Consider the following 22,871-nt stretch of genomic DNA (forward strand, 5'->3'; position numbering starts at 1 on the left):
TCTGGTAGTGGTGCTCCCTCCTCTTCCACTGAAGGGTATGGGGTTGCCATTGCCTTCTCTTCTTGATATTTCCTAGCACAGTATTCCTCAGGGCCTTGGAGATGCAATTGTCATAGCTTTATCCCGTCAAGATTGCATGTGTTCCAAATTCGATCAGTGTTTTGCTATGTCCCTCAAGGGATTAGCCTAATAATATTTTAAAAATAATTTGGCTCCCATCTCTGACATGAGAGCATATTTCCCAAAGACAGCTTAATTGAGAAAAAGAAATGTTTCTTTCTTAAAAGATTTTATTTTTTAAGATTTTTAAAAGGTCTTTATTTTTAAAGGGGAAAGGAGGGAGATAAAAGAGGAAGAGAAACATCAATGTGTGGTTACCTCTCATGAGCCCCCCACACTGGGAACCTGGCCTGCAACCCAGGCATGGGCCCTAACAGGGAATCGAACCAGTGACCCTTTACTTGGCAGACCGGCTCTCAATCCACTGAGCCACACCAGCCAAGGCAGAAATGTTTCTTCTTTTCCTTGCAAATAGGAAACTTCTAATTAAAAATGAAAGAAAATGGTTTCATACCTAAATTTCTTCTGGACTGGTCGTTAATTAAGACCACAATTACATATGGGCATTAAAATACTCATTTTCTTCATATCCAATATTATCATTCAGCCTTTTTGTCTGCATTCAGTGCATTTATTAGACATGAAAGCTTTGAATATAATCATGCAAATATAAGCATGAAATCACCAAAATGATAAAAAAAAATTCAGCATGTAGATGACCTTTTTGATAAAAAGGAACAATAATAGTTAATAAAGCTGCCAAGTGGATATGAGAAATTCACTGCTTTCTGAAAATCTAAGAAGAAAAAGAGCATTTTTAATTATTCAGTACATTGATGTTCAGGAAAAAATAGATTAAGAGCATCTTATTTTATGAGAATTTAATTCAATTTATATGTTGCCCTTCTCTACTACCTTTCCCGTGAGGCCTGCTGAACTACAGATCTGTGTGAAATATAGCAGCTTTTTCCTTTCCATTAGCGTTTCTTCCTGCCACAGTCATCTCACATACCCCACGTCTCAGCTAGTGACATTAGACTCATTTTAATCCAGGACCATGATTTTCCTGATGAAGGCAAGACAGGGCAATAAACAAAATGATGTCCATCTTCTAACAAGATGCTTGTGGTACAGACATATACTTGGGTTTGGATGTGTCCCGTCCGACATTTTAGAAGTGAGTTGAGTGAATTCATGGAAAGGATGTATATTTGTTAAATGGGTGGATGATGCAGAAATGGAAGAGTCAGCTGGTAGATGATAGGAGCATGTGTCCAAAAGATTGTGACAGTTTGGAAATATGAGCTGAAATTAGCAAGATGATGCATTTACGTCCTGCAAGGATAAATATAAAGCTCCTCAAGATAAAAAAAAAATCAATTGCATTTATAAACAAGTTGGGGGAACCTTGACAATAAGTAGATTATGTTAAAGCAACAACAACAACAATAACAACAGCAGCACAAAAGGAACCTGAAGTTTAAGTTGACTTCAAGTTTAATATGAGTCCCCAGTTGCAAATCCACTGCCATGAAATTCAACTTTGGCAAATGTGATGAAGCTATATAGTAAAGGTACCTTTGGGGGATGCAATACATTCTGGAAATGCCCCAGTAGGAAGTTCTTGCATTTTTTTTTTTTTTTGATGTATGACCTCCTAGACTGCATATACCTTATTTGTGTCAGGGGAAACCAGTAGCACTGAATAAAAATATATAAGAAATTAGCAGCAGAAATTCTGATTATATCTCTTTTCCATAGCTTCTTCATTTGTTGAAATGTTTCACTTTGCTTTTGTGATATTGGAACTAATAATAGCCAGCTTCCAAGGTTTGTGTAGGGATCAGTTCGACAGAGAGGACAAAATTGCATGAAAATCCAATGTACTGTCTGAAGATCATTTTAAATTATGTCTTTCTATAGGTTTATCCTTAGCAGGGACATGGGAATATTTTAGCACACATAGGAAAACAGCATTTTTACACTCTTACACTGTTGGAAGAATATAAATTGTCATAGGCAACTTGTACATGTCTGTCACATTTTTTTAGTGCACATGTTTTTGATCAAGTAGTTCCATTTCTATTTATTTTTCCTACAGAAATACTCAGACATGTGCACAAATATGTATATATCAAGGTTATTTTTCCTAGCATTTTTGTAATGGTGAAACATTGGGAAATATATTAATGTTTATTCATTGGGAAATGGCTGAGAACTTTTAATAAATCATAGTATAGAAACATTGTGGAATACTACGCAGTTTCTAAAAACAGTGAGGCATACTGAGAAGAAAAGATGCCCATGAAGAAAAAATGTTACAAAATATAGTAAAATTGATCCAATGTATGCAGAAATTAACTTTTATGAGTGTGAAGAGTGCACATATTTTATATATGTGTGTATATATATACAAGGTGGGGCAAAAGGAGGTTCATAGTTGTGAGCATGCAAACCACAGAGTTTATTCTTGTATTATTATTTATTAATTATTGTATTATTTTCCATATGAAAAACTGTAAACCTCCTTTGGCCCCACCCTGTGTATGGCAGACACGTATCCATGGAGCTCTCACATTCTGCAATCTTATATCAGCTTTTGTTTCGAACTATCTTTCAAAGATGTTTGCGTGGCCAACCACTTTGGGAGACAGAAATACTGTTTTCCTTTGGGATAGGAGGCAGAGGACTGATGTTTTTATGCTGTCCAGAATAAAAAAGATGTTTCTCTCAGCCTGGGTTGGTTCAGAAGCACCCCCTTTAAAAGACTGTGGTTTCCGAAAGTCAGGGTTCCTCATGAATTCAAACGTTACCTTTTGTTACCTTTGTATGTATGTATGTGTGGGGAAGGAATAGCCACTGATTTTTCCACCTGAGGTGATGGAAGGAGTAAATCCTGAAATAAATAGTTAAATAAATGGCATATAGTTATGCCATTTCATGCATAACTATTGTATTGGTTTTACCTGTTTACATTCAGAGGGCAGAACTAGATGAAATCATTGAGAGGAAGTTACAAAAAAAAGAGATATAGTTTGGATTATTAAAAGGAGATTTTCAAATGTGAAATGAAATAAATAGGTAACTTTCCAATTAGTAAATCACTATTGTTCACTTTAACTCAGGGTTTGTTTTCCTCATTATTTTTCTTCATTAAAGTATTATGATCTTCACCTAGTGGGTCAATCCTAGACTGCATCTAGTGTTCTAAGTGCTTAAATAGCCTTCTGAAACGAACTTATCTGTTCCTTTCCCTGTGCTCTCCCTCTTCACCCATAGAGTTTGGCTTCATCCGAAAAGCTCTATCTTTATTTTTCCATTCACGAGTCTTTCCTTGTTCACAGAAGTGGGATGGATCCAAGGGCCAGGATTTAACATGAAAATTGGGTGCAGCCTTGTGTCTAGTTGAAATAGTGAACAAAACTTTTGATTGCGGGGCTCTTTAAGCCAGAAGACTGCTCGGCCTGCTTGATTCCGGACCAAAGGCTCATGGGGCCTGCCAGGTGGTCTAGATCTCCTGGTAGTAGTGTTCGACTTTGGAGGTTCAGGGCCAAAGCCCCACTGAACAATAACGGATCTCTGTATTTGCTGTGCCTCTTATGTACGGTACCTTCCTCAGAAAGGTGGCAGGGAAGATCTTGCTGGGCTCGGTGGGATGGAAGTAATTCTGGGTTCCAGGTCCAGCACTGGAACACCACTCCTAACACGACCTAAGTCATTTCTGTTTCCCAACAAGTATTGACAGGAATATTGATAAGGATTCTCTTCTATTGGGCCTGAGAGGTTAGAGGGGGGACCTTGTATGAAGTTTGTAACAAAGTATTCCATTTATATAAGAATTGTTTCTGTATTATCTTCATATGCCACAGATATTAGTAAAATTAAGGTTGCAAAATGGAAGGAGCAGTACACATTTAAATACTTACTGCAAACACATGCATTTTAAAATGTATTTTGGTGTCTCAATGTTTTACAAACCACATTACAAGTGAATTCTATGTGTCAAGGAAGTCTGAGAAGGAAATATCAGACGGATCTCAGGTATATATCAAAATTATTTTGTCACAAGCACAGCACCTGAGTGTTCACAGCAGTAAACAATACGTTAGTTTCCTTCCTGTGATTTTTCCATTCTTCCCTTTTCCTATGTAAAAGCAGGCATAATACCTGCATGGTTCTTAAGAGTAATTTTACTGGAGTTTTCTAACCTTTACCATTAGCATGTTTATATTCCTTTTGGGCATGTTTCCATTTTATAGAGGCGTCATGCTATCAAAATCTCCAGACAAAGAAGATGGGGGCTGACTTGTCCTCCTCCAGCAATGCTAATAGAATCTTAATACCTTTTGTTAACTTCTAGAAATGTCAAGCAATGATTTACAACTCCCCGCCCTTGTATGGCCTTTGTAAAGACGTCACGCAAATGGTGTGACGCACTCTTGAGCAGCGCTGTGCAGCGCGCAGGGCTGCGGATCTCGGGAATGTCTTGCGGGCTTTGTGCACTTAGGACAAGGCGTGAAACATCCATAAAAATGGGGATAAAGGAAAAAAATCATGGAACCCACACTGGCAGCCAGTACCTTAGAAGTCTTGAGTGTGAAGCTGTGCAAAAGAAACACATCCTGTGTTTTTGGAAAGTGATGCTTAATTGTAGCTGAATAAATAATATATGAAATAGGTACGTTAAAAAATAGGATCATAGATACACTCACATGTGTATGAACATATTCATCACACATACTAAATATAATATATGCAAATATTTTCCTTTGGGGTGATTTCAAAAAAACAACATATTTTAAAGAAAGGATCATCCGACTTTTTCTAAAAAGGGACAGATAGTATATATTTTAACGTTTGCAGGCTATATCCAGTCTCTGTCTCAACTCCTCATCTTTATTGCTATAGCTGGAAAACAGCCATAAACAGTATGTAAATGAATGCATGTGACTGGGTTCCAATAACTATTTATCAGCACTCACATTTGAGTATCACAGTTCTCATGTCATTAGACATTATTCTCTTTTATTTTATTTATTTATTTAAAATTTATTTATTTATTTATTTTTTTATTCGGTTACAATCGTCTGCATTTTCTCCCCATCCCTCCACCCCACCCCAGCCAGCCCCACCTCCCTCCCCTGCCTCCACCCTCCCCCTTGATTTTGTCCTTGTGTCCTGTATAGTAGCTCCTATAGACCCCTCTCCCCACTATTCCCTCCCCACTCCCTTCTGGCTATTGTTATTCTCTTTTAATTTTTAATTTTGTTCAACCATCTAAAAATGTGAAAGCCATTCTTAGGTTGATGATTGGGCAAAAACAAGAGGTGAGCTGGCTTTGGTCCACAGGTTATAGTTTGCTGATCCTGCTTTAGAGGGTCAAGATCCATGAGATAAAATAAAATGTTACGACATCTAAAATTTGACAGTATTTTAGAATTGAGAAAATTCCCTAATACTTAATGTAATTCACTTATCTTAAAGGACATGGCTACTTTAAAATGCTAAGATAATCACAAGTTAGCTCTGTATTTTATCCATTTCTTCTGTAGTTTGTTACACAACATGTTTCTTACCCTCTGCCAAGTTACCAGCAATTTTGAGTTTATAAAAACTGCTTTGTTCTAGAGAGGCATCACTTCCATTTGAGATTTAATAATATGTATTGAAAATAACTCACCTTTAACAGGAACCTAATCAACACAACAAACAAGCAAGCAAAATATAACCAAAGACACTGAAATTGAGAAAAGGCCGACAGTGATCAGAGGGGAGAGAGGAGGGAGTTTCAGGGGAAAAGGGTGAAGGGTTTGTAGGAACAATTATAAAGGACACATGGACAATAACGGGGGCGGGGTGGGGGTGGTGGAAATGGGAGGGAGGTGGGAGGGCTGGGGATTAGGCTGGGGTGGGGGGAAAAGGCAGAGAACTGTACTTGAATAACAATAAAATTAGAAGAAAAAAAGAAAAAAAGAAAATAACTACAAAAAACAGCTATCATACCTAGATCATGAAATAAAGCTAGAAACAAAGAAATCCATGTTGTGTTCCTATCATGTACATGTCAGCACACTTGACTTTCCGTTGCAAAAGTATATGTTCTATTTACCAACCTTCAGCCAAGTTTTCTTCACTATAACTATCTTGTTGCTGGAGTTTTAAAGTGAAAACAAACATTGGTAGAATCTTAAGGTATGTATATTTGATTAATATGGCTATTAATCTCGTCCCCAAATACAAAAAAGGTTTGAAAGAAATCAATGGCTAGAAGAGAAAACAAAACAATGTAAAATAAAATTTATAAATTGTCATACTGTGTTAATTCAAGGCATGTGTTCCTCTTCCTGTGTTTCCATCTTTTTTCCCTGTGATGGCACTCGTATTAGTTATCTCGTGCTGCATAATAACTTGTCATAAATATAACAGCTTAAAAGAACATACATATTTTATTATTTTTAATTTTTATTTATTTATTTATTTTTAGAGCAGAGAAGGGAGGGAGAAAGAGAGGGAGAGAAACATCAATGTGTGGCTGCCTCTCGTATGCCCCGCTACTGGGGACCTGGCCTGGAACCCAGACCTGGGTCCTGACTGGGAATTGAACTTGCGACCCCTTGGTTTGCAGGCCAGTGCTCAATCCACAGAGCCACACCAGCCAGGACACATATTTTTAATCTCATAGTATTTTGGGTCAGGAATCTGGATACAGCTTTTCTAGGTTGTCTGCCCCTAGTCTTACATAATCAAGGAGTCTGCTGGCCTGTGTTCTCATCTAGAACTCTGCATTCTCATCTGGACCTCTGATTCTCTTCCAGAGTCACGTGGTTGTTAGCAGAATTCAATTCCTTGCAGTTCCTTGAGATTCTTGGAAGTTCTGCTTTCTTGTAGGCTTTCTTTGCAGTTCCTAGAGGCCCCCACAGTGCCTTGCTAAATGGTCCTCTCAACACATAGCAGCTTACTCCTTTAAGGGCAACAGGAGACTCTCTCTTGTTCTGGTGTGCTAAGAGGGAGTCTTATGTAGTGTAACATAATTAAGGGGGTGACTATCCGATTGCCTTTGCTGTATTTTATTGGCTAGGAGCAAGTCACTGGTTCCAGCTGACCTCAAGGGGAGGGGATTGTATAAAGGCATGAGTCATTAAAGGTCACCTTAGGGTGTGTCCACTATAATGCTACTCATACGGATCTAAAATAAATTATCTGTGTGACTCACATATGAATAATATCGGGCCATGCTCTTAGAAAGTGGCTTATACTCTGGTTCTACAATCCAATCTATAAATATTTCTTAAGAGTTCTCTAATTAGAATGTAAAACTGTGGATCCAGGTTTCTCATTGTGGGCACTACTGCCATGTTGGTGGGAGAGTTTTTTGTTGTGGGGTCTGTCATATGCATTATAGGATGTTCTGTAGTATGTCTGGCCTCTACCAACTACATGACAGTAGCACTCGTTCCCCTAGTTGTGACAGTCAGAGATATCTCCAGACATTGTCAAATGTATCATGGGGAGCAAAATCATCAGTAGTTGAAAAACACTGCTGTTGATAAATCTAGTCTTTACTGTTGTAAGAGTGATCTGAGCCAGTGTCAGAGTCACCGAGCCATAGCATGAGAATGTTACAGTGATCCTCAGGGTATTTGCAGAGAAGAAAGAGAGAAATAAATGAATTGGGGATGTATTTTGAACTTTGAAGGCATGGAAGAAAAACGTGTAGGAAGACCGTATTTTGGCTTGGCTAACCTTATGTAACCTTGGTAGTACTATTAACTGAAAAATGGAATTCAGGAAGAGGGGCAGGTCTTAGGGCTACACAGAAGAAGGAAGGAAAGAGAGAAGGAAAATGATATGCTGCCTTTGACTGTTTTATGGAATATCCAAGTGGGTGTAGGCAACGAATGGTTGGATGTATAAATCTGAGGGTGTGCGGTCAAATTAGAACCGAGGATCATTGGCATTTAAACTGTCCTTAAAAGGAAGAAAGGAGTGGATGAAATCAGTCAGGCACAACATGTACCATGAACAAAGCAATGGCCTACATGGAATCCTTGGCATATAAAATATAAGGCAGGAGAAAGGACAAAAAAAGTCAAGTACAGACTTCAAAAAGGAAGAGTCAGAGTTAGGATGAGGAACAGGAGAAAAAAAGAATGTTGATAGTTTAACCAAAGAAATGTGATAATTGGTATCAAATGTAGCATCAGATTCCAGCACGATATGTATTGGATTTGACAGTATGAAATATAGTTTCTTGGATTTTTCCATATGAAGTTTGGAGGTGTATCATTCAAAGCTTTCTTATGTCTCCTTCCGGATGATAACTTGCTTCAGTCAGGCCGGTCCATACTCACCTCTTACATAGACTTACTAAGGCCCCTGCTGTGCAATAATATCACACAGTTCTGCCTTCTATCACTGTTTAAGCCAATATCTCGGCTTTCAGTTAAAAAGGATCCCAAAAGACATGTGTTAACTCCTTTTGATTATCTTTTGTCCTGAGTTTTACAGAGAACCCATTAAAAAGCCTTGTTTAAAACTTACTTAAGACCACAGTTGTAAAGAGCAGAGAGAGAAAACCAAAGTTGGAGACTATGGACTTCTAAAGAATACCACTGATTTTCAATTTATTATTCCTTATTTTTGGCCATATGTTCATGTATATAACTTTGAAGTATTTGCATTCTAGTAGGCTGTATAGGGGTGTTTTACTTGGATCTTCATAAGAAAAATCGTATGTGTTTCTAGAAATGTGTTATTTTAATCTCAGTTTTTAAAAATACAGTCAGTTAAGTGAGTTAATTATATATGCTCATTATATTGACATTAGCAGAGGGTCTAATAGGAAATCAAAGGTCTCCTCCTCCATCACACTCCAATTCTACCCCGCAATGTAACATTGTTTGGAATGTCGTATGTTTTCTTTCAACCTTTTTTTCTTTTTTTATGCACATATATAACAAACAAATATATCCTTATATGGTTGGGGATTTAAAAAACAGGTTTTATGAAATTAGTATGATAAAAATACATATTATTGTGCATGCTTTAACATTTTTTTAACTCCATATTAGGGACATCCCTTCCAATCAATCCATCTGGATCTACCACATTCACTGTAAGTGTGGTATTTCAAACCATCAATGTGAAGTCATTTATCCATTGTTGTATATGCATGTAGTTTTCTTTATTTAAAGATTTTATTGATTTATTTATTTTTAGAGAAAGGGGAAGGAAGGGAAAAGAGAGGGAGAGAAACATTGATGTATGAGAGAGACACAGATCGGTTGCCCTTCGCACACCCTCCAACCAGGGACCAGGTCCACAACCCAGGCGTGTGCCCTGACTGGGAATCGAATTTCACTTTGTGGTATGACACCCAACCAACTGAGCCATACTGGTCAGGGATGTAGTTTTTGTTATAAACAATGCTATAATAATCAACATTTATGGTTTATATGGGCATATGCAAGTAACAGTATTTTTTCTACTTAAAATGTTCTTATATTTAGGGTGTATCTCCTACTCTCCCTGATCTAGCTATTCTTTCACTTTCTGGGACTACCACTACTTTTTAATTGGCTTCTGAGTTGATTTTACAATCCCTTAGATCAGTCACTTATCAACCATTGCAGGCTTTAAAGGTTGAGTTTTAGGATTAGACATTTGTTGGAATTATTTGTTGCTAAATATTCTCAGTCATTTAACCTTTTCTCTGTGTTTTGGTATTTCTTGACTTGTCAGGTGCTTACTGTGCCACTAGCTTGTGTCCAGGCAATCCGGGTTTTTTAATCTATAGCACTTAAACATGGTTATGCACTTGGTGCCTCTCGTGTTAATGTCAGGCCTGGGCATGGATAGTCTAACTGGAACAACTAAGCTAAAATAAAATCCACTCCTCTCAGTGATCTTAGCTACTATCAGTTACGTCACTTACTAGGGAACGCTTTGGAAGAATATGAGCGCTTGGTTCATTGTTCCGCTACAATCATCTTCAACCACTTTCTCCCTTTTAAAAAGTTTCTTATTCTCCATCAAATTTTAGGAAGTTGGTGAGCCTAACTAAGATTGTATGAGGTAAGAGTACTGGAAAAATAGGGACCCAGAAAACTGAGAAAATTACTTAAAGCAATCCTACTTAGAACAAATGTTCTCTGTGCCCCTCCATGAATCCACTTTCACTATATTAAATTTCTTGATGTGGTCAATATTCAAACCTAGAAAAATGTATAGGAATTTTCAGTGAGACAAATCCCCTTGATTCTCATTCATTCTATTTCATGCCACAAAATTGCTAAGAATAACTGGTTTCTAACATATTTTAAACATCAGATTTTCTGTGGAACATAGGAAGAACTGAATTACATACTATTTTGCTCTTTAATAATTGTGCTACGTAAAAAGATCAAAAGGCTGAGACCTGGGCTCTGGTCAGAACTATTTACTAGCCTTGGTCAAATCATTTAACCTCTTTCAGGCCTTGGAAATGGGGGGGGGGACTAGATTCTCTAGAGAATTACCTAACTCCAAATTGCATGACCTTTTAATTCTACTGAGGATAGAATCTCCTTAAACTTGAACCAGTGGCATTCCCTTAAAATGAAAATGTCTTAGTATGTTTGCCATTGTAATGAGCAAATGTTCTGAAATTAAATCAGTAAAGTGAAATTCTTGTGGCTCTTTCATATGCGTGGTTATATTGTGTGATGTTAAACGGCTGCTGTATTCTATCCTGGCTCTAGCCTTTCAGTTCTGGTTGAAATGATTCCTGTGTGCATACTGAGAAATAAGGCTAATGCATGATTCAGCACCTTTATAAATCAAAGATTCTATTACAGGCAGAAAATAGCCCAACAATAGCTATTCTATTACACTTCAATGGCATTAGAAAAGAAGAAATACATCAAGTGTTGAACATAGGCCCTCCCTTTTAATTCTGCAGCACGATAAGAAGGCTATGTAGCTCTTAGTTGTTTCTTCTGTCCATTGGTTAATGCATTGACATCTATGTTGAATGACATTGTCCAAGATGTGCCTCTTTCCACACACACCGCCCCGCCCCGAGAATATCAATTCTCTCCTATGCTTTGGTAAAGAAACTGACTCTACTATTACAGAGTACACAGGATCATTTTTTCAATCTACCTCAACTGGAATTTTACTTCCCGACGTGTAACAGGGATCATCTGCACAAAATACATGCCTTTTTTGTATTTGTATATAAAATTAGCTGATTGGATACATGAATTTTATTTAATATAAAATTTTAGGTGCAAAATGATCTTCAAGGCATTATTGCTGTGTGGTCTAGTCCCACTCTTCCAGTTACACCTTAATGCCCCAGGCCTATGTTTTATCATATGGAGATAAGTTAGACGTTTATCTTTAATGTTTCCTCCGCCATTTGAAGACAACAAGCTTGCAACTGTCATTAAAGCTGCTAACTATTTAAAAACCAACAGCAATTATAGGATCCCTATATAGTAGGTCGAGTAATTCACTTTACCTCAGTCCATTTTAGCTCAGAATTTCAAACTTACAAAATTTATTTGGTATAGGCAATCGATTAATTTTACAAGAGACGTGATGTTAATAAATTATTTAGTAAATGAAACCTGTTCATCACAGATTAGAACACCACATACTAGACAGCAGCAACTATGAAAAATGAATTCTGATATATAATTTCAAAATTTATAAGATAAAACCAGGAAAGACAAGGCTAAGCCCAATTTGTAGAAAATTTTAGGAGACAGGAGGGTTTGGTTTTTTTCTCTTTTGCAGTTAATATTCATGAATATAGAGACTATTTTTTCATAGTGAATTTTTTCTTTTTTGTTTTCTTACTGTTGTTCAATTACAGTTGTCCCCATTCTTCCCCCCCCCCCCCGCATTACTCTCCCCTGCCGTACCCACCCTCCACCTTCTACTTTCAATTCCCCTGCCCAGTTATTTTTGTCCATGGGTCCTTTATACATGTTCCTTGACTTGGCCCTTATTTCTTATTTTTCCTGGACAGCAACATATTTAACTTCTGTTCTTATTATGTTAAATAATGTTTTAATGTCAACTTAGAAAGTGAAATTTATACTTGGCCAATAGAAGCTATACTCTTAGAAGATACATAAAATTAACCTCACACATTAAAGTAGTCCTCAAGTATCTGTATCTAATTCTAGACAATATTTCATTATATAGATGGGCATGAAATAATTTAGTAATTTAAAACTAGAGTTGACTTCAGTGTTTTATTTTTATAGTGAAATAAATCTATTCCTAAAACCCAAGGAGATGACACATTAATACACCCTCAGTGAAGTAAAATCAATCCTACAGGTCACTGCTTGACTTTGTGGGTTAAAATTGCTTTCACAATCTTATTATTAGCGCTGTTGCACTGGAGTCTTCTAACTCCATTACCACAGAGTTGAGATTTTCCTTTTTATAATGGCTTGCTACCTTTCAAAATGCAAAGTTTTAAGTACAGGCCACTTCGAATAGACATGATTTTATTAAACTGAAAGAGACTAAGCGTATTGCCAGTAATTTATCTAATAGGCAAAACTTTCAAAATTTACAAGTTGTGGAAAAATGCTGGAAGAATAGATAGGTAAATGAATCACTGGCACATTTAAGGATGAAATGCTTTTGAAATAAGGTTGCTGAGTTTATGGTTGGCTCATTTCACCTTCTTTTCCACCTTCTTAATTTACAGCTCCATCACGATGGAGAAGAATAGATAAGGAGATCCACTTCTGTCATTTTATTTTACTGCCAAATGCATACTCTAATTCCTTTTCCACATGCTGTTTTCCAAATGTCACAAGATTAAAAAGCTGTTTGTTTTTACTCAATTTTAAGTGCTTCTGCATATGAGAAATGGACTAGATTACGTGTGTGCATACCTGGTGCACCTCCAAGGGAAACAATAGCAAAAACAGCTCGCCAGTCAACAGGTTTAAAATCGAATAGAAATGTATTCAGTGTAATGCAATCCTTTACCTCGGGGCTGAGCAAAGCATGTTTACTTACCTCTGTTTCTTTTTCATTTCCATATGAAAAATGAGTTTTGCTTTGATCTGTTTTTTATTTATGTGTGTATTAAATCAAGAAACTACATAATGGAATTTATACCTTCTGGGACTTATAGAATACTGTTATCAACTGAAAACAATGCTTATATATTGTCATAAGTACCTATCAACAGAGTAACAAAGATTATATATTATTTTTGAAGAAGCCTCTTTAACAGGACTAGGTTTGTTTTTCATCCAGAATAATTTCATCACTCCCTGTCATTCTTTAAATATGCTATTTTGCGTAGGAGAATCGAAGAATTTATTTATTTTTAAATAGGACATCTTGTTTCATTAAGGAAACTAATTTCTGCTCCTCAGGAATCTTCAACTGAAACTTGGGGAGTAGTATATATAAAATTTTAAAAAGAAAAAAAAGAAGGATATGTCTGCCTTATATTTAATTTTCTTATTTTAATTGTATTTTGCCAATTTACGAAATTTACATTTAAGATCCATCTGCACAGCATCAAGTTGAAAAATTAGTTGAAATTATCTAATGGATTTGAGTTTAAGTAGACAATCTAAGGGAAGAAAAATCAGATGTCAGTGTTCGCTACTAGGAAGAGATTATAGCCTAGACCACATTGTGATTCCCCACACACAGATCTAGGCAGTTGGGGAACTGAGATGAGGTGAGGGAGGACAGAGTTTGCCACCTCAAAATATGCCTCTTAGGGATATTGATTATTTTCAGCTGGCTATTTTTAAGAAAAAAAAAGACTCAAGAACAGTCCTTACTTGCCTAAATAAATTTGGATAGAAAAGCTTGCTCCTGGAAGGGAGATCCAGTCAGCATAGTAAGTAAGAACTGAGTGTGACAGACAGGGAGGAATCTGGCAGAGCCTGTTTGCTGGACTCCCCTCTGTGTCCCATTGTTTCTGGGTGGCCCGGCAGGAATTTGTTTACCACATGTTTGCTCTTTCTCATCTGTGAATTGCCTGCATTTCCTTTGAAGTCCCAGACCCCTGCCTCCCTCTCCTTAGTCTAGATAGAATGGCACATTAAGTCTCAACCGCGCAGTGTGTCCTCCGCTCTCATATTCTGATGGGACACCTTATATAAATGTGGTCATTTTTTCCTGTTAATCTCCCTCATGTCAGTTTGATTAGACTGGCCAGAAGAATGTAGAAGAAAAATTATTTTTCCTGCTCTGCAAAGGTAAGAGGAAGAAGTCAGCAGAAACATTGAGAAGGTATTACATTAGAAGTTTTGGTGTTTACTGATCGTGAAGAAAATTCTTTGGTGTGTGAAGTTCATACGAAATGTCACTTAGGAATTTGGACATCAGCTATTTCCACTACATTTCTTGTATCTGTATTTATCAGAGCTTCAAATTGAACCTCTTTTATTTGAATTTCAAACTTCTTCATACACACTTTTTCTCCCTTATCTTTCATAAAACTGATGTCTATCTAGGGCTATTGCAAATGGTTGTGAAGACTGCTTAGTGCAGAGTGACCAAATTTCAGACACCCTGGTGCTGAGGCTGCATCCACCAGGATGCATACACAGGTGTGTGGGCCATCAGCTTCCTGCCTCTATCTCAAGGATAATTGTTTCCTCTGTAACATGCTTTCTTGAATGGATGGTGACCATTGTCCAGGCTCCTTGACTCACGGTTACTTATAAAAGAACATTTCAGAAACCTGAAGCTCCCAAGTCTGTCTCCCAATAGGTGAACATGTATTCTGGTTTGCTTGGGCAGTCCTCATTTGTCCCTGTTGCTGCTATGTAATTATTCACAGTGCTCTCTCTCACCGTGTGTGGCAGGCTGGGTAATGTCCCCACCCCAAGTGGTAACCAGAAAGACAAAGCCATTATTAGAAACTTGGAAACTTTAACCCTACCCCCACCCTCTGGGAAGAGGAGAGAGGCTGGAGATTGAATTAATGATCCATGATGCCTACACAACGACGCCTCCATAAAAATCCCCAAAGTATGGGGCTCCGGGAGCTGCTAGGTTGGTGAACACATCCGCATGCTGAGAGGTGGTGTACGCCAATTCCATGCGGACAGAAGCCCTTACGCTCCTTCCACACCATGCCCTATGTACCTGTTATCTGCATGTTCCTTCGTATTCTTTAAAATATCCTGCAATAAAAAATCAGCAATAGTAAGTAAACTGTTTTCCTGGGTTCTGTGAGCCATTCTACCAAATTATCAGTCAAGGTGGGTGTTAGGGTGGTTGGTGATGTGGGCTGTGAAAGAATTCACGAAGAAAAGAAAGTGCAGAGAGTAAACGTTTTATTTTACTTCTCCAAGGGAAGGAAAGGGCTGGGTGAAGAGAAATGCACCAGCACTAGCACTGAGGGGCTAGGGCTTTGAGTTTTTATCAGGTAATATAGAGCAGGATGTTTCAGTTAGGCTGCAACTTGTTGCGGTGCTATCTTTGGGTGCAGGGTCCAGTAATCTGGTTGTTGTGGTTTCATATGTCCTGTTTCCTGGGTTCTAGGAGCCTCTGGGCCTTCAGGGTGCTTCCAGTAATTTTTTAGTCTTGAGGTTAAAAGCTCATAAAACAATTAGGGTTAGTCATGCTTGAGGGAACAGCCAGCTCTGGGAAAGAGGGTCTGAGAAAGTGACTTTTGTCCTACTAGTGGGGGTCCTGGAAACCCCTGATTTGTAGCCCCATCAGACAGAAGTTGTGAGTAGTCTGAGGACCTACTACTTGCAATTGGCATCTGAAGTGGGGGGCAATCTTTTGGAACTGAGCCCTTAACTTGTGGGGTATGTGCTAACTCCAGCTATTATCAGGATTGGACTGAATTGCAGGACACATAGCTGGTGTTGGATAATTGGTCAGTGTGAGACAAAAAACAAAACAAAAAAACCCCACATCTGGTGTCAGAAGTATTGTGTGTGTGAGGAAAGGAAAACAGTGTAGTGTGCTTTTACCTAGACACAAAGTTTTACAGCTATTTCTTGATTTATCAGTTTTAGCAAGTAATCGCAACTTTCAATTCAAAAGTTGGGATATGCTGATCGAATTTTATTTGCTTCTCTAGGTCCAATCTCTGCCTCTCTGTTCAGTTCCGTGTCCTGGGAGGATGACCTCTACAGACTGGATCACTAGAACCCCCTTGACCTTTGGCTGATAATTTCATGTTGCCAATGATAACTATTGGCGAGAGGTCAGGTGTCTATTCTGGGTGTGTGATGATCCTTCCCTATCAGATTACAGCTTAATAGTGGCTGTGTTTACCTACCTATGGCCATTGTTCCTGTTGGGAGGCCCCTTCCTACAGTTATAGATCTTAACCAGTTCCAATAACACAGTTTTCTCCCATGCCTTCTTTTGTAAGGCTAGAAATTGCTTCCTACTATTGCAGTCTCTAGGTGCATCACCAGTTCTATTGGGTTCCTTAATCCTTCCCTCAACTCTATAGTCTTTTTGTTAAACTTCTCTTCAACTACCTTTTGAATAAGCTGTTTTCTGTAGAAACCATGACTAAATGATATTTAGCTCCCACATTTTTCACACACTTACTCTCCTCCTCCCATTCTTTCAACATAGTTATTTACTACTTAGGATATAACCAGACAAAAAATAAGACTTAAGAAAAAACTATTTTAAAATGATGTAAAAATTTTAATTGATTGATTTCTAGAGAGAGAATGGAAGGGAGGGAGAAGGAGTTGGGGGGGGAAGAGAGTGAGCAAGCAATTTGTTGTTCCACTTATCTATGCATTTATTAGTTGTTTCTTATATGTGCCCTGATCAGGGATCGAGTCTGCAACTGGGGATTGAACCTGCAACCTTCGAGTATATAGACGACATTCTAGCTAACTGAGCTACCAGGCCAAGGCCAAGAAAATATATTTTAAATAAGTATTTAAACAGAGAGAGTTTAATTCAGGGAACTGACTACTCAGTTGATGGATTTGTTGGGAACCCAAAACTAAGGGAGGTGGGGCAACACAGACATTAGTATCAGCAGGAAGCAATTACCACCCAAGGGCTAGGGGGATAAAACCAGTGTGCTGTTATTGGTGTCCAGGGCCCAAGATCACTTGGTAAGTGTTGGAACCATGTCAAGACTGCCTGGAAGGGTCACTGGAGGAACAACAGAGATGCAGATATTGCCAGAGACGCCAGATGAAGTACACAGGTAGCAGAAGAAACCCAGATTCTCCCTACTCCCTGCCCTCCAGTCTCACCTAGGTGCCTCCCAGTGGCTGAACCTAAATGGAAGCTAGATAACAAGTAAACTTAGAGATATAATTTGCAGGAGTCATACTTCTGAGATACAAAATTATCCAAGGGAAATTTGGGGGCATTTGAACTATTTTATGTATGCCACCTTTCCATTCAGGCTTTAGCAAACTATTAGATCTACTTCCAGATCTTCTTTCATCTTGCCTATTCAATGCCAAATCTCAGGTAAATTTACCCATCTTGATAAATTTTACCCGATTTAACCTTATGTTCTCTTCTCCTCAGTCCAGCAAACTTAAAATCCATTCCCACAATACTTGCTGAGTTCTTGCTTATACAAATTAGCAAGAACTTGCAGTTACATTGGATGTAAGTGCTATGTCCCCCCAAATCTTGAAATTCTCCCCTGGGCTATGCTAGAAACTGACTCTCCAAGGGCAATATGAAGACAATATGAGCGGTAGCGTGTGTCCTTGAGGAGTTGCTTTTCACCGCCTCTGTCAAGTCATTAAATATTCTTTTTCTTTTTTTTTAAATCAGCTTTATTTTTAACAGCCAGAACCTGGAAACAGCCTAAATGTTCATCAACAACTGACGGATACATAATCGTATCCTATTCATACACAGTGAAGTATACTCAGCAACAAAAAGAATGACCTACTGATATTCTCAACAATAACTAATCTCAAAACAATTATGCTTATTACTAAAAGAAAGTAGGGAAAAATAACTGCATTACATTTATATAAAATTCTAGAAAATGTAAACTTACATCACTGATAGGTTCTTGGAAACAGTGGCATTAAGCAAAATGACATATAATTAAACAAATTTTATCATACACTAATTTGCATAAATAAGACAAGTTCCTATGGCATTTTTCTTGTCACAGAAACACCAAATTTCTAAACCAAGACCTAAAAACTTCTCATATTAAACACTGAAATAAATGTAAGCTATACATACATTTAAGAAAGATTAATAAAAACAAATAAAAGCACTATTTTCTAACCCACTTATTCCAGTTCAGGGCTGTAGGTGGCTGGAGCTTATCCCCGCAGCTCAGGGTGCAAGGTGGAAATCAACCCTGGCCAAGACACTCTTCTGTCACGGGGCATACTCACACCCACACCCACTCAGACTGTGACAGTTTAAACACACCAACCCATATAACGTGCACATCTTTGGGATGTGGCAAGAAACTGAAGTACCTGGAGAAAAACCACAGAGACATGGGGAGAATGTGCAAACTCCGCAAAGCCAGTGGCCCTAGTTTGGAATCAATTTTTTTTTCTCACTTAAGTTTATATCAAAACAACATTGAACAAAATGATGTTAGTCAAGTACCTGCTGTATTGTGAACTAAAACAAATCGGTGGTTGCATGGGGATGAGGCATCAGAGAAGGGCAAGAAATTAAGGGGTATGAGAAAACTTTTTGGGGTAATATGTTCATTACCTTAACTGTGGTGATGGTTTGGTTACCATCATAAGTTTGGTGAAACTTATCAAACTGTACAATTTAACTATATGCAGTTTACTATATTCCAATTACATACTAATAAAACTGTTAAGAAATGAAATTGTTACACATAAAAATATGGATTTCCCATTTCTCTTGGAAAATCAACCAACTGTATATTGACTCTACCTTCTCCCACTTCCCCTATTTTGTTGAACCCTGCCTCAGTGGCAGCAAAAACTGGAGAACAGTTAAAATCATGTCTACTCAAACACTGGCTGGGTCACAAGACCCACCTGACACTGCAGGGCCTTTCTTCTCTGCCCTGGGGTTCCTGCTTGTGCAGTGATGGTCATAAGGTCAATAGCGTGGTTGGTATAGGAATCCAGAAAACCTTTAGATTATTTGTTCTGACATTGACCTCAGCCACAGGCAATAAAGAAGTCTGAATGTCCTGAGAATTTCTGTATACCTTTAACCCACAGAGCCACAGACACATGAAATTTGTGTATGTTCTTCTGAGTAGACAGAACCTCTAGTTTGCCACAATCTCCACCATTCCCTACTATTAATGTTTCTATACACCCTTTCTATATCTGAAAGGTGTATTTTACTGATTTTATTTTTTGAAAGAATTTTTTCTCTAAATAAGCTATTACAACATCTAATAGGATATCATCAAAACTGTTTTAGGATTTCTAAGTAAAATAATATTTAGCAGTATTAGTCTTACTAAGTGTAAAGGCTTAAATTTTTAGAAAGTAGAAAAACAATTAGTATTTCTCTTAACATTTGAATATCAGAAAAGATGACAACATTTTATGCACTGAAACAAGAAATATATCAATTATGTTTCCCACTTAACTCCTGTAGGTCTTATCTGCTTGCCAGATTTAGACTTCACAGAGGTCATGACTTCTGGATAGGTCTTGGGAGACAGTTACACTTCAACCGTGTTGGGAAATGTGAGGTATCCCCTGGGAAAAAAGGGACGTAACTCACACTGTTCCCAGAAAAAACGGAGGTTGTCATACCAATTACCCCCTCAACATGGTGAGTATATGTCTCAAAGGAGAACCTGACATCTAGGTCATAATATCAGTTCCATGTGGCCAGACAGTTTTTCCTAAGAGTGTTTAGCCAGCATTGCCAATTAGGCCAAATTAGACCAACAGCTGTTCTCAGCCATCCTGCTATTTCTTTTCTTTTCACATAAGTTTGAGGCCCCCACAAAAGGGTTCCTACCTTCATGCCGGCAAAGGCCATTTATTTTCTTTTTGCTTTTAATAACATTTTACTTAGCCTAATATACCCAAACTGTTATTTTAACATATAGTCAATATAAAGATTATAAGACATTTTACATTCTCCTTTTTAGAAATACTGCCTTGGGAATTTATACTTTTAGCATACTTATTTAGCATTTTATACTTATAGCATACCTCAGCTTTGCCCAGTTACATTTCAAGTGCTCAGTATTCATACATGGCTAGTGCTTACCCTATCAGACAGCACAATACTTCTAGATATTTAGCTCGGCCTACAGTCCTAGTTTTCTTCCTGACTGTGGAAAGGAATCAACACCCTTGTAGGTGTGAAGGGAAGCAATGAGCTTAGTGAGTGATGACCTGTTTCCCAAAAGCCCTTTTTTTTTTCTCAATTAACCACACACAGTGAACAGAACAAAGAAAAAGCTTTAACAGTCAGCCTTTTTCATTGCACACATCAGTTCAGTGTGAGGTAGGCAGCTGCAAGGTTGGATGATTTGGAGACTATCTCACGTAGAGTCAATACCACCTATGGAAAACAGAAACCACTGGAAAATTGCAGCAGATCCCAGTTCTTCTTTTTGGCAGAAGCAGGGTCATGTCCATACTGAAACCGTCAGGGGAAAAGGGAACGAGGAACTCCAGTGAGTTCAGATCACTCATGAATCCAGGAAACAGGAGGGATAGTGGAGGTCTGCCTTATTTGAGTACGCTGGGGTGACTGACACACAGTCTATGGCCCTGACTGCTGGTAGAAGTAGGATGGTTTCTACAACAAACACTGCCAGTAACATAACTCAGGCCACAGAAAGGTCCTGAGAAAGTTAGAAAATGTAAAGTAGTCCCTGAAAGCTTCCCACATACCTGGCACTTGTTGTTATCTCCATATTTTGGATACCTGGATGTACAAAGTTCAATTTCTGGTTAACTTCATCTCAAAGACTACATTTCAGAGTCATGCTATGTTGAGCAAGGAGAGAGCATATTCCCAGCTCTTCAGGCCTCTCTCAAGTGTGCAGGTTCTGGTGCTAAATGAAATTAAAAGATGCAGCTGAATGGTCACCAAAACAGTTTCACTCAGGAGGCCTTTCTTTGATGTGAACTTTTCACGAACCACGTAAGGTGGGAGCATCTTCTGTAGGCTCTTCCACCCTTGCTGAACACATAAGACTTTGCTCCAGTGTTTTGTTGCTGCTGTGTAATGAGGCTGAAGTTTCCACCAAAGAATTTTCCACATTCTCTTCACACCCAGGCCTTGATTTAGTGTGAATTTTCTTGTGTTGATTAAGGTGGCCTTTAGCGATGTAGGTTTTTCCACATTCGTCGCACACATAAGGCCTGGTTCCACTGTGAAGCCTCCCATGTATTTTAAGACAGGTGCTGGAGCTAAAGAATTTTCCACATTCGTTACACTCATAAATCTTTTCTCCAGTGTGGACTCTCTCATGCTCAGTAAGTGCATATTTACGGAGAAAGGCTTTCCCACAACTCTCGCACAAATAAGGCTTTTCTCCACTGTGAGTTTTCTTATGTTGAGTAAGTGTGTTTCTACGGGTGAAGGCTTTCTGACATACACTGCACCCATAAGGTTTTTCTCCAGTGTGAAGTTTCTGGTGCAGCGTAAGGTAGGAATTTATACGAAAGGATTTCCCACACTCAGAACACTTATAAGGCTTTAACATATCTGAGTGAATTTGCAGGTGTTCTTCAAGGCTGGAGCTACACCGAAACAATTTCCCACAATCAACACACTTATAAAATGTTGTTTTGTTGTGCGCTTTTTGGTGTAATATAAAGAAGGAGTGGTTGTCAAATAATTTGCCACATTCACTGCAATTGTATACTCTTTGTTCAGTGTGAAAGGCTCCCTCACACTCAGTGCTCTGGTGTGGCCTCTCCTCATTGTGAACGGCATGGTGTTGGACAAGTCCAGAGCTGGCAGAGAAGTCCGCCCCACCGTTTCTGCCAGTGAAGGAATTCTCTGACACGGGGCCTCTGCCACTCATAACAACCTGGGCCTGGCCATTATTCATCCCACTGGATGTCTCTCCACTCTGATGCCTTGGGATTTGGCCAGGGTTTACACTATCCAAGGAGGCTCTCCCAGATGACTTACATGGGTCTAATTTCTGCCCAGGGGATGTTCCCTGGTGCCCAGTCAGATGCACAACGTCTTTCAAGGTGGGGTCACACGTGTCACATTGGTGGCTCTCTTGGATGGAAGGATCCACCTGGAGAGTTCTCACCTGTGATATTCTAACAGAAACATCCCTCTCAGAAGTTGCATTTTCGTCATTCGCTCTATTCCCAGGATCAGGACCAGAGTTCCCTTGTATCATGTTTGTCGTCTCTAAAGATACACCCGCTCTTTGAGGAGCATTGGTTTGTCTCACTGGCCCAGGTTGGGCAATCATAGGGTGTCTGCAAATTAAAAGACCCACTGACGCGGCAGTTAGAAAGGTCTCCAGAGTCACGGAATAGTACAGGCGTCTCTGACCCTCGTCAAGTAGCAACCACTCCTCTGGAGTGAAGTTAATGTACAAATCCTGAAAAGTCACAAGATTGTCATCAGGGACCGGCTGTGCTGTTGCCTCAGCCATTGCTATAGTACCAAAGCCCTGAGAGGGCGCCGCCTTGCTCGAGGCTCGAGGCTCGAGGCTCGAGGCCGTTCGTTGGCGCCAGTCAGGGACAGGGAATCTCACCCAAACCTGGAGCCAGGAAAGGCGTGGAGGTAGGTCGAATCCTTGAAACTGTCGTCTGCTTGGTATAGAAGAACCAGAAAAGAAGCTGGGTCGTGAGAGAAACAGAAGAGAAGCCTCAGCCGAACGCGCGCGCGCCGGACCGAAACCACGA

At 38.8% G+C, this 22,871-nt stretch overlaps 1 pseudogene; it reads right to left on the reverse strand.

Moving 5' to 3' along the window:
- Nucleotides 1-21,124: 21,124 nt before the first annotated feature.
- LOC128779940 (zinc finger protein 772 pseudogene) lies at nt 21,125-22,618 on the reverse strand (annotated as a pseudogene).
- Between the last annotated feature and the right edge of the window lie 253 nt (nt 22,619-22,871).

Source organism: Desmodus rotundus, chromosome X (genome assembly GCF_022682495.2).
Source record: "Desmodus rotundus isolate HL8 chromosome X, HLdesRot8A.1, whole genome shotgun sequence".
Taxonomy (NCBI): domain Eukaryota; kingdom Metazoa; phylum Chordata; class Mammalia; order Chiroptera; family Phyllostomidae; genus Desmodus; species Desmodus rotundus.